General features: G+C 42.5%; 1 long non-coding RNA gene across 1 annotated transcript in view; it reads left to right on the top strand.

Moving 5' to 3' along the window:
* Positions 1-1954: 1954 nt before the first annotated feature.
* LOC306927009 overlaps positions 1955-15999 on the top strand; it is a 35152-nt gene continuing 21107 nt past the window's right edge. Inside the window, exon 1 of the long non-coding RNA XR_013790470.1 lies at positions 1955-2055. This is a non-coding gene — a long non-coding RNA (uncharacterized lncRNA). The remainder of the gene's footprint in view (positions 2056-15999) is intronic.

The following is a 15999-nucleotide window of genomic DNA, read 5'->3' as shown; positions in this document are numbered from 1 at the left end:
TATAGGCCTACATGTTACTATAAAATGACTGGATATAGGCCTACATATTACTATAATATGACTGGATATAGGCCTACATGTTACTATAAAATGACTCGATAGAGGCCTACATGTTACTATAATATGACTGGATATAGGCCTACATGTTACTATAAAATGACTGGATATAGGCCTACATGTTACTATAAAATGACTCGATATAGGCCTACATGTTACTATAATATGACTGGATATAGGCCTACATGTTACTATATAGGCCTACATGTTACTATAAAATGACTCGATATAGGCCTACATGTTACTATAATATGACTGGATATAGGCCTACAGGTTTAAATGACTGGATATAGACCTACAGGATTTATAGAAATTGTAGAAATATTATATCTTGTCAAATGTTTAAGCATGTTCTAATCATGTATACTTTACTTTAAGACCATTTTTCAAATGTTTTATTTTTTGTAACATTTTGGACGAAACAGCCACAGCCAGTCTTACATGGAGGTGTCCATCTATCCTGTTATTACCCTGAATGTGTTGTCCCTCTCCTTGACCAGCAGAGGTCGCAGTTACCCTACTAATAATAAAAAGACATATTGTTTTTGTTTGACCCTCTTGTTCGATTCAGTGAAGCGAGCTGAGATGGTGACATCATCAAGTACGCTGCTATTCAGCGACTTGGGGACCCAACGCAAGGACAACACAAGAGACGGTCACGGCCACACAGCCAACTCAAGGTACGGCCACGGAGCCGACTTGGGGACCCAACACAAGGACAACACAAGAGACGGTCACGGCCACACAGCCAACTCAAGGTACGGCCACGGAGCCGACTTGGGGACCCAACGCAGCTCCTCCAAGGAAAACAAACAAATTAACGGAGCTGAACGTGAATCCCCCCCAACGCCCACCCCTTTTTTTCCCTCACTGTATATGTTTCTTTTCCCTTTTTACCTCCTTTATGATGAATGCCTGTTCTGTCTATAGAAGTGTCTATTTGTACGTCTCTAAATGTTTTGATGATTTGAACATGGTGGACCCTATTGGAAACAAGTGTAATGCTTAATTGGGTCGTCCACTCACAGTTAACAGCCTTTGTATTGAGTTTGTGCTTGAAATGTACTGTAATTCTGCAAACTGTTAATAAATTATTAAATCAATCAATCAATCAATCAAACCATTGATTGATTGATTGATTGATTGATTGAACATTTTATTAACAGTTTGCAGAATTACAGTACATTTCAAGCACAAACTCAATACAAAGGCTGTTAACTGTGAGTGGACGACCCAATTAATAATAATAATAATAATACAAAAAAATTATAACAGCACTTTACATTTGAAGCAAATCTCGAAGTGCTACAACAAGAAGAAGAATGCGATATTATTCACCTTCTTTGGGCTTATCTTTTCGAGGGAAGATTTGGCTTATTTCTCTCAAGAGTTTGCAACACTTGTGTAGAGAGCCCAGGATCACATTAGATAATTGGCACAGGGGTGAAAAAATCGGTTACAAAATCACTGCTGCTATTCCACCGTCCCAATGTTGCCATGTCTGCTTATTATAAGCTACTTTGGGGCTTGTGTTTCTGTGAAGTTGCTTATACATTTTGGTAGTTGTGAACTTGCGGGTCGCTTATTTGGGATTTATTATTTCTCACACATCTCCATGTCAAGGACCTCCACATTAATGTATTTGTCCAACTAGTAAGGACCCTACATTTAAAATGTTTTGTGCCAGGAACAAGATTTGTGTTGTTGTTAAAATGTTTCAAATAATTCCACATCTTTTTCCATGATTGTTTTGAAATGAGCAGATCTACAAGCTCACAACATTGCATTGAAACACGTTGTGAGCTTGCAGAACTGCTATTTTCAAATAGCCAGTAGTCAGGCTTCTTTTGGGCTTGTTTTCATGGACCTGGTTGCTTGTTTCTCTCACACAATGTGGCAACAGTGCTGTCTAGGAGTACTGAGTGACTCCCGTCCTCACCAGTGGAGATACTCCCGAGCCGAGGTGAGCTGTTGACAAACGGTCCTATAGTCTTTCAGGTAAGCGTCTTTGTTGCATATTATCCTAAGTAACACTATCATTGTATTTGTATGAAATATTACCCTAAGTAACACTATCATTGTATTTGTACGACGTACAGTAGTACTAGTATCGTGTCTCGTGTACTAGCATCGAGGACTACATGCATGCTGATAACGTGCATATAGCCCTTTTGGGCTATCTTCCCCTCCCCCGCTGTTAGCTCAGAGAAGAGCTTCCGTGCGAAGCAGTCGTTTATAAACACACACACACACACACACACACACACGACACACACGTAATTAGTAGAACCCCCAGGAGGGGTCCACGCGCACCCCCCTTATTTTTTTTCCTAGTTTGGATTTTTGGCATCCATATTACCTCTAATACACAGATTTTGATGATCCCAAGAACAAAAATGGCCCAAAGTGTGTTTTCTTTCAATGTTTTATTACCCCTATGAGACCTGCCAAATTGTTGTCACCGGCGAGACTGTCTTTCAGAGACTGGCACGCTCGGATAGACCAAAGGTAGAGATACCATTTGATTCTAGACAACCTCAGGTTTCCAATGGGACTAACCTTGTCATGCCACCTTGTCGGGAAGGGGGGTAAATACCTAATTGATTCGAATACCGGACATCTCACCCCGGTGAGTTGTCTTCACTTTTTGACATGTCGGGGTGAGTTGTCTGTACTTTCCGCTGGGGCGAGTTGGGCGAGAAAGTACGGACAGCTCACCCCGGAAAGTGAAGACATCTCACCGGGGTGAGATGTCTTCACTTTCCGGGGTGAGCTGTCTTCACTTTCTGACATTGCGGGGTGAGTTGTCTGTACTTTCCGTGGCACCCATTACAGTAGGCATAATTCAATTTCGGATCTAACTATCGGTTCCTACAGACGTGCGCAGTCACGGCTAATTATTTATTTAACAGTAAAATCCAGTGAAACACTTGTAAGGAGTAGAGCGTCTCTCTCTCTCTCTCTATGCAGCATTGAGGGGGGGGGGGGGGTCGTTTGTGGATAATGTTTGATAAAGTCTCACGGCTGTACAAAGTTGCTAATTAGACGCACAACGGACGCATGATCAATCAATCACAGTTCTAATAGGCCTATACTGACTGAATTACATCTGAATAGCAAAGCAATATCGATGATGATATGGCTACTGCTAGTTACATTAGCATGTGAGAAAAGTGACCTTACATTCAGCCATCTGGAGTAACCAAATTAAGAGGGGTTCAGTTCACATTTCTTCAGAAGTTTGCAACACACACACACACACACACACACACACACACACACACACACACACACACACACACACACACAAGCCTTGAATTCATGGTGATCTTTTGTTTAAAGACATTTTCAACAATTTAAGATCTCCATTTTGGCAGGAATATGCTTGGAAGATGGAAACAATGTTGCACATTCATCTAATCATATGGGTAGGCTACTGGGTAGCCTACATACAAACAATAATGTTTGTATTTGTAAGGTTTATTATGCATTTGACCTTGACATACTTAAAGGCGAATTCGACATTTTACTGTGTCATAAATATATTTACATCTGTAGCCTGTATTGTGATTGTGCTATCATGCCTTGACTTAATTATACTTATATATTGTAGAAATTGTTGTTGTTGTTGTAAAGTTCTGAAAATAGACTACTTCAATATCCAATAGGAACTATGTCCCCATTAGTTCTAAATTCACGCCTTTTTTCCATTACTGGATACATTTTTCCCTTTATTTATTTAGTTCTTTATATGATGATTTCCTGTTTTCATTTCAAAGCAGAGCACCCACTAGGGAAGAATGCTGGCATATAAGATCTCTAAGCACCCCCCAACAACGATGATGGTGGCTACTGCTAATTATATATTAGCATGTGAGAAATAGGCCCACATCTGGCCATCAAACAGGTTTGGTTGGTTGGAGTCACATTGGAGTGGAGGAGGGCTAATGGGGTCGTTGTTGCATACAGTATGAAATGTGAAATATTCTTGTGAAATATTCAGTAAAGTATAGCTCAAAGGCTACATATTCAGTCAGACTTTTGGTGAGTTGTCCTGACAACTCACCCCTAAACGTGAAGACATCTCACCCCGAAAGTGGCCAAAAGTGAAGACATCTCACCCCGGAAAGTGAAGACATCTCACCCCTGGAAAAGCAGGGATGAGATGTCTTCACGTTTAGGGGTGAGTTGTCAGGACAACTCACCAAAAGTGGCAAAAGGGGTGAGTTGTCTTGTTACCATTGATTCAAGGTTTGACTACATTTTGGCGAGGGAAAAACAGCCATAGTCATTTTCCAAAAGGTCCCTTTAGCTGTCACTTCAATATATGTGAATGGAAATGGGTAACATGGATACCTTCAAGCCTACAGACATGCCAAAGTTATGCCAATCTCATGCAGTTTTGGGCAAGAGACATGCCATTTTATACATGCAGTACAAATGTGTAATTTCCGCCTATTGTAAAAATGAGACCACTTTACTGTATCTATAGCAGTATGAGACCACTGTACTGTTTCTATAGCTGGATGAGACCACTGTACTTTATCTATAGCTGCATGGGACCACTGTTCTGCATCTAGATACCACTGTACTGTATCTAGACCACTGTACTGCATCTATAGCTGCACAAGACCACTGTACTGTATCTTAACCACTGTACTGCATATATATCTGTATGAGACCACTGTACTGCATCTAGACTACTGTGCTGCATCTATAGACATCTGAATTGTATCTATAAACCACTGTACTGCATATATAGACCATTGTACTGCATCTATAGACCCCATACATTGACCACTGCACTGCATATAGATCACTGCTGTGATCTGTAGACCACTCTCGTGCATCTGTAGACCAGTGTAGTGCAATGTTTAGACCACGCTAGTGCATGTTTAGATCACTCTAGTGCATATGTAGACCCCTCTAGTGCATGTTTAGACCACGCTAGTGCATGTTTAGACCACGCTAGTGCATGTTTAGACCACTCTAGTGCATGTTTAGACCACTAGTGCATGTTTAGACCACTCTAGTGCATCAGTAGACCATTCTAGTGCATCAGTAGACGACTCTAGTGGATATGTAGACCACTGTACTATAATCTATAGACAACTGTAGTGCATCTGTAGATCACTGTACTTCATCTACCGAGCCTTCACAGCGACTGTTGTCTTCTCTGTGCAATTACGAGAGACAGTGGTGGGATCAGGTAGTAATTCTGCTGCTGACACTCGTCCATGAGTGGCACCAGTGTTTATCAGTTCCTGGGCCAACTCTAGAAACCCTCCTCCAGCCACCGTTTCGAATGATCGTATGTCTTCACAACAGAACTCTACACACTTCTGTGTGACTTGCTTTTTTGCACTAGTTGGCGCTGGCTTTGGTAGAAAATCAAGCATCGGCAATTGTTGGCTTGCGACACTGCTGCTACTCGCTGCTGCTGTGCAAGTGTGCAGCCACGGTCGGTATGTCGCCCCAAATGAGACGTGCCCGATCCTTTGCTGTCGTACGAAAGGACATGTTTAGTTTGTTTACATGTTTTGCACTGAGCAAAACCAGCTGGCTCGTTTGTTAAAGTAGTTACTAGATCAAAGTGCATCCATACTTCCGATTTTCCTCCAGTATTTTTCACTGCCTGGAGCTCCCCACGAGCTAACCTCTCCTTATGTTGTGACTTTTGTCCATTTTCAATCACTCGTTCGCTGCCGCAGCTGTTTGTTTCTGAAATGCATGTGTGTTACGTGCTGACTGAGTGAGTGTGTTACTGTGTGTTTGTGATGTTGTCACGTGACTGACTACTAGTTGTTGTGTAGCAGCGCAGCAGCCAAAGGAAGGAAGGAGAAGCGACAGCATTTATGCACGCAGGGTTTAGACCAGGTGAAATTCATTGCGCAAAATGTTATGAGTCTCGGCCCGGCCCTGGGCCTGTTGGTCAGATACAGAGTTGGCCCGGCCCGTTTTGGCGGGCCGGGACCCATCGGGTTCCGACGGGCTTGCAGGTCTCTAACTGGGCCTATAGGAACCAGTGCTAAGGGCAAGAGGGGAGGGCCAGGTCGACCGACCCAGGGCAGCGGCACCCCCACAAATCAAAGCAAATAGAGACACACAGGGACTACAAATGTCACGCCCCCAAATGAGACACGCTTCAACGGTGTACTGCAGCTGCCAATGCAATCCCTGAGAGGCATCATAAAATACCCTAATTTCACTGGTTCATTACTGAGGCTGTAGCGATTTTTTTTGTGTTCCAATAAAGTGTCCCACAATGTACTATAATATACTCCATCAGTTTGTGAAAATTTTTGATTTTATGACTTTTAACAGTACTTTTGAGGTTTTCCAGTCTGGTTTCCGAGCACTCCACAGCACAGAGACAGCGCTTTTAAAGGTCACCAATGATTTACTGCCCACTGCGGACTCCGGTAACTGCTCCTTGTTAATTCTTCTTGATCTTAGCTCTGCGTTTGACACTGTTGATCACTCCATTTTAATTGACCGCCTAGAAACCTGGGTTGGCATTGAGAGCGTAGCCCTGAATTTATTCCGCTCCTATCTAACGGACAGATCATTCTCAGTGGTGATCGGAGAAGCCTCTTCCTCTCCAGTCCCCCTCACCTGTGGTGTACCACAGGGATCGATACTTGGCCCCCTCCTTTTTTCTATTTACATGCTCCCCCTTGGCAATATAATCCGTAACCATAATATTCAGTTCCATTGCTATGCAGATGACACGCAACTATACATTCCTCTACAACCCGGTGTCACAGGTAATCTGTCCAGTCTCCTATCATGCCTTTCAGATATTAAAAACTGGATGTCAAATGTCAAACTTCTTACAACTGAATGAAACCAAATCAGAAATCATATTCTTCGGTCCCCCTAATTCCACTCAGCCATTCATCTCAGAACTCGGTAGCCTATCCCCTAACGTAAAAGAGGTCGCCCGTAACCTGGGTGTGCTTTTTGACTCCGGCCTCACTTTTAACCCCCAAGTAACACGAGTAGTGCAAACCTGCTACTTTCAACTGAGGAACATAGCCAGGATCAAAAGCTTCCTGACACCCGCAGATCTAGAAAAGGTAATCCACGCTTTTATCTCGTCTCGTTTGGATTACTGTAACTCGATTTATTCTGGCCTGTGTAAGAAGGCTATATCCCGTCTCCAACTCGTTCAGAATTCTGCTGCCAGACTGCTAACTAATTCAAAAAGACGGGACCACATCACCCCCATTTTAGCCACCCTTCACTGGTTACCGGTTAGCTATAGAATTGATTTTAAGATTTAACTTTTTACTTTTAAAGCTGTAAATGGTCAGGCCCCCCAGTATGTCTCTGACATGCTGGCTCCCTATAAGCCTATATGTTCACTCAGGTCCTCTGACAAAGCGCTCCTTGAGACCCCCACAGCCCATCTTATCACAAAAGGTGGCAGGGCATTTGCAATCCGGGCTCCCAAACTATGGAACGCCCTACCTATTAATTTAAGACTTGCAACATCTGTGTCATGTTTTAAATCCCTTCTAAAAACCCACCTTTACGTTAAGGCCTTTTCTTAATTTTTTTTTACATACCTTATTCTATCTATGTGTATGCTTTCATGCTGTGCTCAATGTTATCGTGTTGTAGCTGTGACTACGTTGTTGTTGTTTATTTTTTACCCTGTTTTGTAAAGCACTTTGTGACTATGTCTTGAAATGTGCTATATAAATAAATTCATTATCATTATCATTATCTCCACCAGGCCGAAGGCATGGGGAGAGAGTATGTTTTGCACTCCGTCCGTCCGTGTGTCCGTGTGTGTGTGTGTGTGTGTGCGTCCGTCCGTCCGTCCGTCCATCCGTCCGATGCCAAATTTTGCACACACACTCCCTGGATGCCAACGATGAACCTCTGCCCCAAGATTTCCAGAACGGCCTGTTATAGCGCCACCAGGAGGCCGCTTTGTGCAAAACAAGTTTTTGGACAGTATACCTACAGATGTTGTCCAAACATCACGCAAATTGGTAGCCATTCAACGAAACGGGTCTTTCAGATTTCTCAGACTCCATCCTGATTGGCTAAGATTGGCTTCCAAAGTTCGCAGGAGTGCTCAGTTTCAAACAAAATGCTGCAAATCATGAACACATTGTGTGATTTCCGTGAAATTGGGCACGCACATTCCCACTAGGCCGAGGAAGAAATGCCACACTCAACTCAGCCTCATGGTGGCGCTATAACTGGCCGAAAAGTGTTTTTACCTCTAACTGCACGGATCTGTGGATAACTTTGTATGCCAACTCCCTAGAGGCCAAGGAAAAACCTTTGCCTGGAATTTTTCACATCTGCTCTTTATAGCGCCACCAGGAGGCCGACATATGTAAAACACATTTTCTAATATTTTATCCAAATTTCACGCAAATCGGTACACATGCTCTCCATAGTCATGTGATCAAGACGGGTTTGTTTGATTTCTCATAATCCACCGTCATTGGCTACGATTGGCTTCTAAACATTTCAGGAGTGGCCCGCATTGTACCCGTTTTGTACAAATCGCCACAACTACTCAACGCAGCGTCCGATTGCGGTGAAACTGTGCATGCATATTCCCACTAGGCTTTGGAAGAAATGCCACTTGACAGTTTTCAAATCAGCCTCATGGTGGCGCTACAACACGCCAAGCCGCGTCTCACACACACACACACACAGACACACACACACACACACACACACACACACACACACACACACGTTTATATTGCTCCTAAACATTTTGCCAAACATCACACACACACTCCTATCCTCCTGGTGGAGACCTGTGCCCAGAAGGGCACTTTTTCTAGTTATCAAATAGATTTTACAATGGATTATGTTACTATTGGGTGTGCTAAATAACATACTACAATTATAGGAAAAACAAACAACCAGAAAGGCATCGTTTTCAAGATGGCGTCCATGGTGGCTAAAATGAGCTAAAATGCCTATAAACTGGGATTTAATATGTAAAAAATCACAACAATTATGCACTTAGTAACTACTTTTTGAATTTGGGCATTGTGTTAGGTATGGGCATAAGGTTTTCAAAAAACATCACAAACTAATTTGCCCCCCCCCCCCCCCCCTACTGGTCGGTTTGTATATGGTTGAAACCCCAAAGAATTGATAGAGATTTTTCAATGGATTATGTTACTAGTGGGTGTGCTAAATAACATACTAAATTCTTACGAAAAACAAACATCTAGAAAGTATCGTTTTCAAGATGGTGTCCACAATGGAGCTGCTAGGAGCTTAAAATGCCTATGGTTTCATTACAAACCGACCACTAGGAGGCAAGCCAAATTAGTTTGCAATGGTTTTTGAAAACCTTATGACCATGCCTAACAATATGCCAAAATTCAAAAAGCAGTTACCAAGTGCATAATTGTTATGATTTTTTACGTGGGCTAAAATGAGCTAAAATGACTGTGAATAATGTAAAAAAAAAATATAACAATTATGCACTTGGTAACTGCTCTTACCAAGTGGCATGCTGTTAGGTATGGTCATAAAGTTTTCAAAAACCATCACAAACTAATTTATCTCGCCCCCTAGTGGTCGGTTTGCAACTTTGGAATGAAACGTACGCATTTTAAGCTCCTGGCAGCCATTGTGGACGCCATCTTGAAAACGATGCCTTTCTAGTTTGTTTTTTGTAAGAATTTAGTAGGCCTATGTTAATTAGCACACCCAATAGTAACATAATCCATTGAAAAATCTCTATCAATTATTTGGGGTTTCAACTATACTGACATATCTAATAGTAGTTTCATTACAAACCGACCACTAGAGGTGAGCCAAATTAGTTTGCGATAGTTTTTGAAAACCTTGTGCCCATACCTAACACCATGCCAAAATAAAAACTAGTTACCCAATTGTTATGATTTTTGTACAATCCCAGTTTATAGGCATTTTAGCCACCTTGGACGCCATCTTGAAAACTATGCCTTTCTGGTTGTTCGTCTATTTTATCAATTATTTTGGTTTACAACCATAGCTATACGTATCTAATATTTGAGTCTGTGCAAACAGACCACTAGGGGGTGCGCGCAACGTGTTTGCACAGCTTTTTGAAAACCTTATACCCATAGTTAGCTGTAGTGCTCGCATCGCATGTGCCAAACAAAACAATCTAACCCGTCCTCCAGAGTTTTAAAATCACAATCGATTTAATAGTTGTCGGTCAGTTAAGTAAATGTAAAGGTAATGTTTGAGTCACTGACAATAGAGCTCCGAAGTCTGACGTCACTTTCAGTAGAGGGTGTCAATCTCCAGGTTCATGTATTTGTTTTTTGCATTGAGATCCCCAAACGGCGATTTTAGGTCGCTTCATATAAGAACTGTGTTTGAAAAATAAACCGACCACCTCGGCGTTTCTGTCAGGGGAGTGGCTGTGCGTCGTTAATGATGTCCATTCATATTTGATACGGCCAGTTTCTAGAGAAAATGGAATTAATGTGACCGCAAAAGCCTTGAAACTACATATGAATGCAATGTCGCTGAGCATATACGTCACGCCCAGCTGTCAACATATTGCGTTCCTGAGATTCCTCGTTGACGTAAGCTCAGCTGGTGGTGACTCGACTCGTACTAACCACGATACATTATATATCAATAAAATAAAAATAAACGTAATTAACGTTCAGTTTCTGTTGTGCGACGGGCTGCGGGCAGAAGCAGCCTACCCGGAAATGTAGTCTCTGGGTTGTTTGGCTCGTTTCTAACGCTTATTTTGTTACTCTTTGGGTATATTTGTACATTTCCACCTTCAGTCGATGCTTCATATCCATATGAGTGAAAAGGCCCGGGTGATCGGTTTATTTTTCAAACACAGTTCTTATATGAGGCGATCTAAAATCCCCCTATGGAGAGTACAATGCTTATAAAAACATACATGAACCATGGCGCTCACTGCCCTCTACTGGTAGTAGAGGGCAGTGACGTCAGGACTTCGGTGCTCTATTTAAGACGTGACAAGTAGCGTGGACATCCTCGCTCCGCTCCTCCAGCCTCTACACAGTGCAATCATTCTTAAATGTTATTAAAATGATTCGCATACGGTTATATTTTCTCTTATTTATGAGCATTGCACCTGTCACAGACATGTGCAGAGCAAGTTCAGTCAGGAAGCCTCAGTGGAGTTGCTGCCTGCCCTTTAATTGGTCCGCCTCAGCATCACGTTCACATGATTCACTTCATCCAATCACACACTCATTCCATCTTCATACCGGCTATTTAAACTGGAAGTTTGCACTGCTCAATCTGCTTGCTTGTTTTTCTGCTGCACACACTGATACTGCTGCACTTGCTGTCTGCCTAAACTTTTGCTCACCCTCCTTTTGGATCTGCTGTTTAGGTACGGGGGATTCAGAGTCCCTATGGTTGGGACTGATGCGCTTGATCTGATAAAAAGCAGATCCAATTCATCGCCAAACCATAATAAATATATATTGCTCATTCCATATTCAATAAATATATATTCCATCCATTCTTGAGTTACTTACTGAACTAGCTGTAGGAAGGTATTCCGTGATACGACTGTGAATGAGTCCGTCTCTGTGACTTGTATTTTAGGCCCATACTGGTTGAAGCCAACATGCAGGCTATATGTAGTAGTAGGCTAATGAGTATAGGCTAGTATGGCCAAAACAATTTGTTTTTAATGTTTTATGATACACTTTTCATCTCGGATTATTTTGACTAAATTAGTGTATTTTCTCTATCTACAGAATAAATATGAAGCCAAACAAATAATGTACTGCATATATTGTATAACAGGATTACCCTATTTAAATATAGAAAAACACACCTGTGTGAAGTGAGAGGCGCTAACATATTATAGTCTATCTCATGGTGATTATAGGTGATGTAATGGTGATGTAAAACAAAGGTGCAAACAGGGCCGGGGACTTGCGCATGCAATTTTTTTCCGGGTATATGCGGTTATAAGTCGAATTTTAGGACATCTTGCGCGGTTTTGGTACGGTTCTACATCCATCTATCCTCGTGGAGGATTTAATACATTTTATTAACCATTTTTTGTTGAGTGATGCTTGGAGTTGGAGTCATGCCTGGTAAATATGCCTGGTCTGCAGAGCCTTAAGTATACTTGGGAAATCCAATCTTTTTTTTTTGTCGTTAAAGAGGTCAAAGTTTCGCGTATTGGTGATTATTACGATTAAGTATGCGTTTCGGATTTCAACCTGTGTTTCTGCCATTGCATGACAGGCACCCAGAATAATTATCATAATACATGTTCCGAAACTTTGACCTCTATGGCCGACCGCACGATTTACCAAAGCCCCGCAATATATACATCAAAACGTGCGGCTCGGCCGGGAATGGTGTGCTTGTGCTTTTCTTTCCGATTCGCGTTACCGTGCCGACGTAATTCGCAATAAACAACGCGAAAAATGCCCCATTCAAAGAGACGCGGGTAAAAACAGAAAACGACACGTTACTTTGGAGCCACATTGCTCTGGCATACTGGTACGTAGAAACACGATTTAAACGTCAAACAGCACACAAGGCCATCGACTTTGTCGTGGTTCAGACGGAATTCGAATACGTTGCACGGTTTGCCCGCTATCGCAGTTCAAAGTGTGTGTGGTCTGAGCAATAATCTTGTCTGTGTCGCACGCCCAGAGAGAGACCGGGTCAGAGTGAGAAGCCACTGTGCAGACTGTACCGAAATTCTCCGAACAAATCGTCCTCACGGCCAAAATATTCACTTTACACGCATGGGTTTCGGTAATTTTGTAGCCACACTCGTCCTCTTTCACCCAATGTCACAACCATAGCCCAGATACATACAGTATGTGAACTACAGCCCTGAAAGCGACAGGTGTACCATCATAATGTGTCATAAAACTCCATGTTAACTGCGTGAATGAGTCAGCAATTTTTTCATCACAAACACAATTGCATGCACGCACATGCACACATGAGCACGCACACACACATTGAAAGTCAATGGAGTAAATCGAGGAAACACGTAACTCTGTCATTTCTCATTTCTCAAAGACGTGGGGTGGCTCGCCGGAACCGGGCCGCCCCCCTGAGCGAAACCAAATGGACCCCTTAGCATGTTAGCATTAGCATGTTAGCATTAGCATGTTAGCATTAGCATATTAGCATTATCATGTTAGCATTAGCATGTTAGTGTTAGCATGTTAGCATTACAATGTTGGTGGCAACGTAATGTGCAATAAACTTAGACAAAATACCCCATTGAAAGTCAATGGGGAGACCTGGCTTACATGTAACCAAATGGAACCTTACAGGGTCTGAGAGGCTAAATGTCATCAAATGGTGGTCCGTGGCTCAAATGCTGCACAGACTTGGCGAGCTGCAGGCACCCAGTTTGTTTCTAGTCTTGTTAGTTATTAGCTCACTTTGTACATGGAGCATGGAAGAAGAATGGATTTACATTTTAGGAATCCAGTGTTGACCAACATGTTATGTTTCTGCTCCTAGACATCCTGCACATGGCTGTGTGTAAAGAGGAGGTTTCTCCTGAACAGGAGAGGAGCCCCAGTCTGCTCCAGGAGGAACCAGAGCCTCAACACATTAAAGATGAACAGGAGGAACTACTTCAAAGACCAGAGGAACCTGTTGGGTCAACGTTGACATTACTAGCAGTGAAGAGGGACAAAGAAAAGGATGACGATGAAGACATATCTTCCCACTGCAAGAGTTTCAGTGACTCCGGTTCCCTGAAGAAGCACCAACGTGTCAACACTGGAAAAAAACTTTTCCAATGTAAACATTGTGACAAGAGTTTCAGCTATTCATGTAACCTGAAAATACACCAGTATGTCCACACTGGAGAAAAACCTTTCCAATGTAAACATTGTGACAAGAGTTTCAACTGGTCATGGAACCTGAAAACCCACCAGCGTGTCCACACTGGTGAAAAACATTTCCAATGTAAACATTGTGACAAGAGTTTCAGATGGTCAAGTAGCCTGCAAGCACACCAGCATGTCCACACTGGAGAAAAACGTTTCCAATGTAAACATTGTGACAAGAGTTTCAGATGGTCATGTAACCTGAAAGCACACCAACGTGTCCACACTGGAGAAAAACCTTTTCAATGTGAACACTGTGGAAAGAGTTTCAGCTGGTCATGTAGCCTGAATAAACACCAATGTGTCCACATTGGAGAAAAACCTTTCCAATGTGAACACTGTGGAAAGAGTTTCATGGATTTATCTCACCTGAAGACACACCAGCATATCCACACTTTAGAAAAACCTTTCCACTGTAAACAGTGTTACAAGACTTTCAGATTGTCATGTAACCAGAATAAACACCAATGTGTCCACACTGGAGGAAGACCTTTCCAATGTGAACACTGTGGCAAGTGTTTCAGAAGTTCGGGTCACCTGAAGTCACACCTTCGTGTCCACACTGGAGAAAAACCTTTCCACTGTAAACAGTGTTACAAGAGTTTCAGTATGGCAGGTTCCCTGAAGAAGCACCTGCATGTCCACACTGGAGAAAAACCTTTCCAATGTAAACATTGTGACAAGAGTTTCAGTGAGTCAGGTTCCCTGAAGAAGCACAGACATGTCCACACTGGAGAAAAACCTTTCCACTGTAAATGTTGTGACAAGAGTTTCAGTTTTTCAGCTTCCCTGAAGAGACACCTGCATGTCCATACTGGAGAAAAACCTTTCCACTGTAAACAGTGTTACAAGAGTTTCAGTGAGTCACGTTCCCTGAAGAAGCACCAGTGTGTCCACACTGGAGAAAAACCTTTCCAATGTAAAAATTGTAACAAGTGTTTTACTGCATCATCTTCCCTGAAAACCCACCAGCGTGTCCACACTGGAGAAAAACCTTTCCACTGTAAACAGTGTGACAAGAGTTTCAGAGAGTCAAGTTCCCTGAAGAATCACCAGCGTGTCCACACTGGAGAAAAACCTTTCCACTGTAAATGTTGTGACAAGAGTTTCAGTTTTTCATCTTCCCTGAAGAGACACTGGCGTGTCCACACTGGAGAAAAACCTTTCCACTGTAAACGGTGTTACACGAGTTTCAGTGAGTCACGTTCCCTGAAGAAGCACCAGTGTGTCCACACTGGAGAAAAACCTTTCCAATGTAAAAATTGTAACAAGTGTTTTACTGCATCATCTTCCCTGAAGAATCACCAGCGTGTCCACACTATGGAAAAGCCTTTCCACTGTAAACAGTGTGACAAGAGTTTCAGTGAGTCAGGTTCCCTGAAGAAACACCAGCGTGTCCACACTGGAGAAAAACCTTTCCAATGTAAACATTGTAAGAAGTGTTACCGTGAGTCCGGTCACCTGAAGACGCACCTGCATGTCCATACTGGAGAAAAACCTTTCCAATGTAAACATTGTGACGAGTTTCAGTTTGTCAAGTGACCTGAACAGACACCAGCGTGTCCACACTGGAGAAAAACCTTTCCAATGTAAACAGTGTAACAAGAGTTTCAGTTGGTCATGTAACCTGAAGACACACCTTTGCGTCCACAGTTCTCACAGGACGGAAAAAAAGGTGTCCACTGTAAACGGTGTGACCAAAGTTTAAATGACTGGTCACTTGCTAAGACACCATTGCATTCACACCATGGGGTAAAACAAGAAAGAAAGTTCCCACTATAGACAATATTCCTGGCCACGCCCCCTACTTCCGCTCTGAGGTCCTTTTTTAGGAGTGTGTTCCGGTAGTTGTCATATGTAATTGATAAGACACTTGATCCGACATGTTTCACTTCGTAAGTTCGTAACTGATTAACTTTTTCTGTGCCATCTACGTTTATAAACGTAGCTAGGCTAACGGTACCTACTGGTGCTATCTACGCGTATGTTCGTAGACAACCGTATACTCCATATATGAATCCCCATGTGTTTGGGGATGTTGGTGAATGTTATTTCGTCAGCTGACTCCCAAGCCATGTAG

Source organism: Electrona antarctica (assembly GCF_951216825.1).
Source record: "Electrona antarctica genome assembly, chromosome: 7".
NCBI lineage: Eukaryota > Metazoa > Chordata > Actinopteri > Myctophiformes > Myctophidae > Electrona > Electrona antarctica.
The sequence above is the reverse complement of the archived record's forward strand: the minus strand, read 5'-3'. Positions and strand labels throughout refer to the sequence as shown.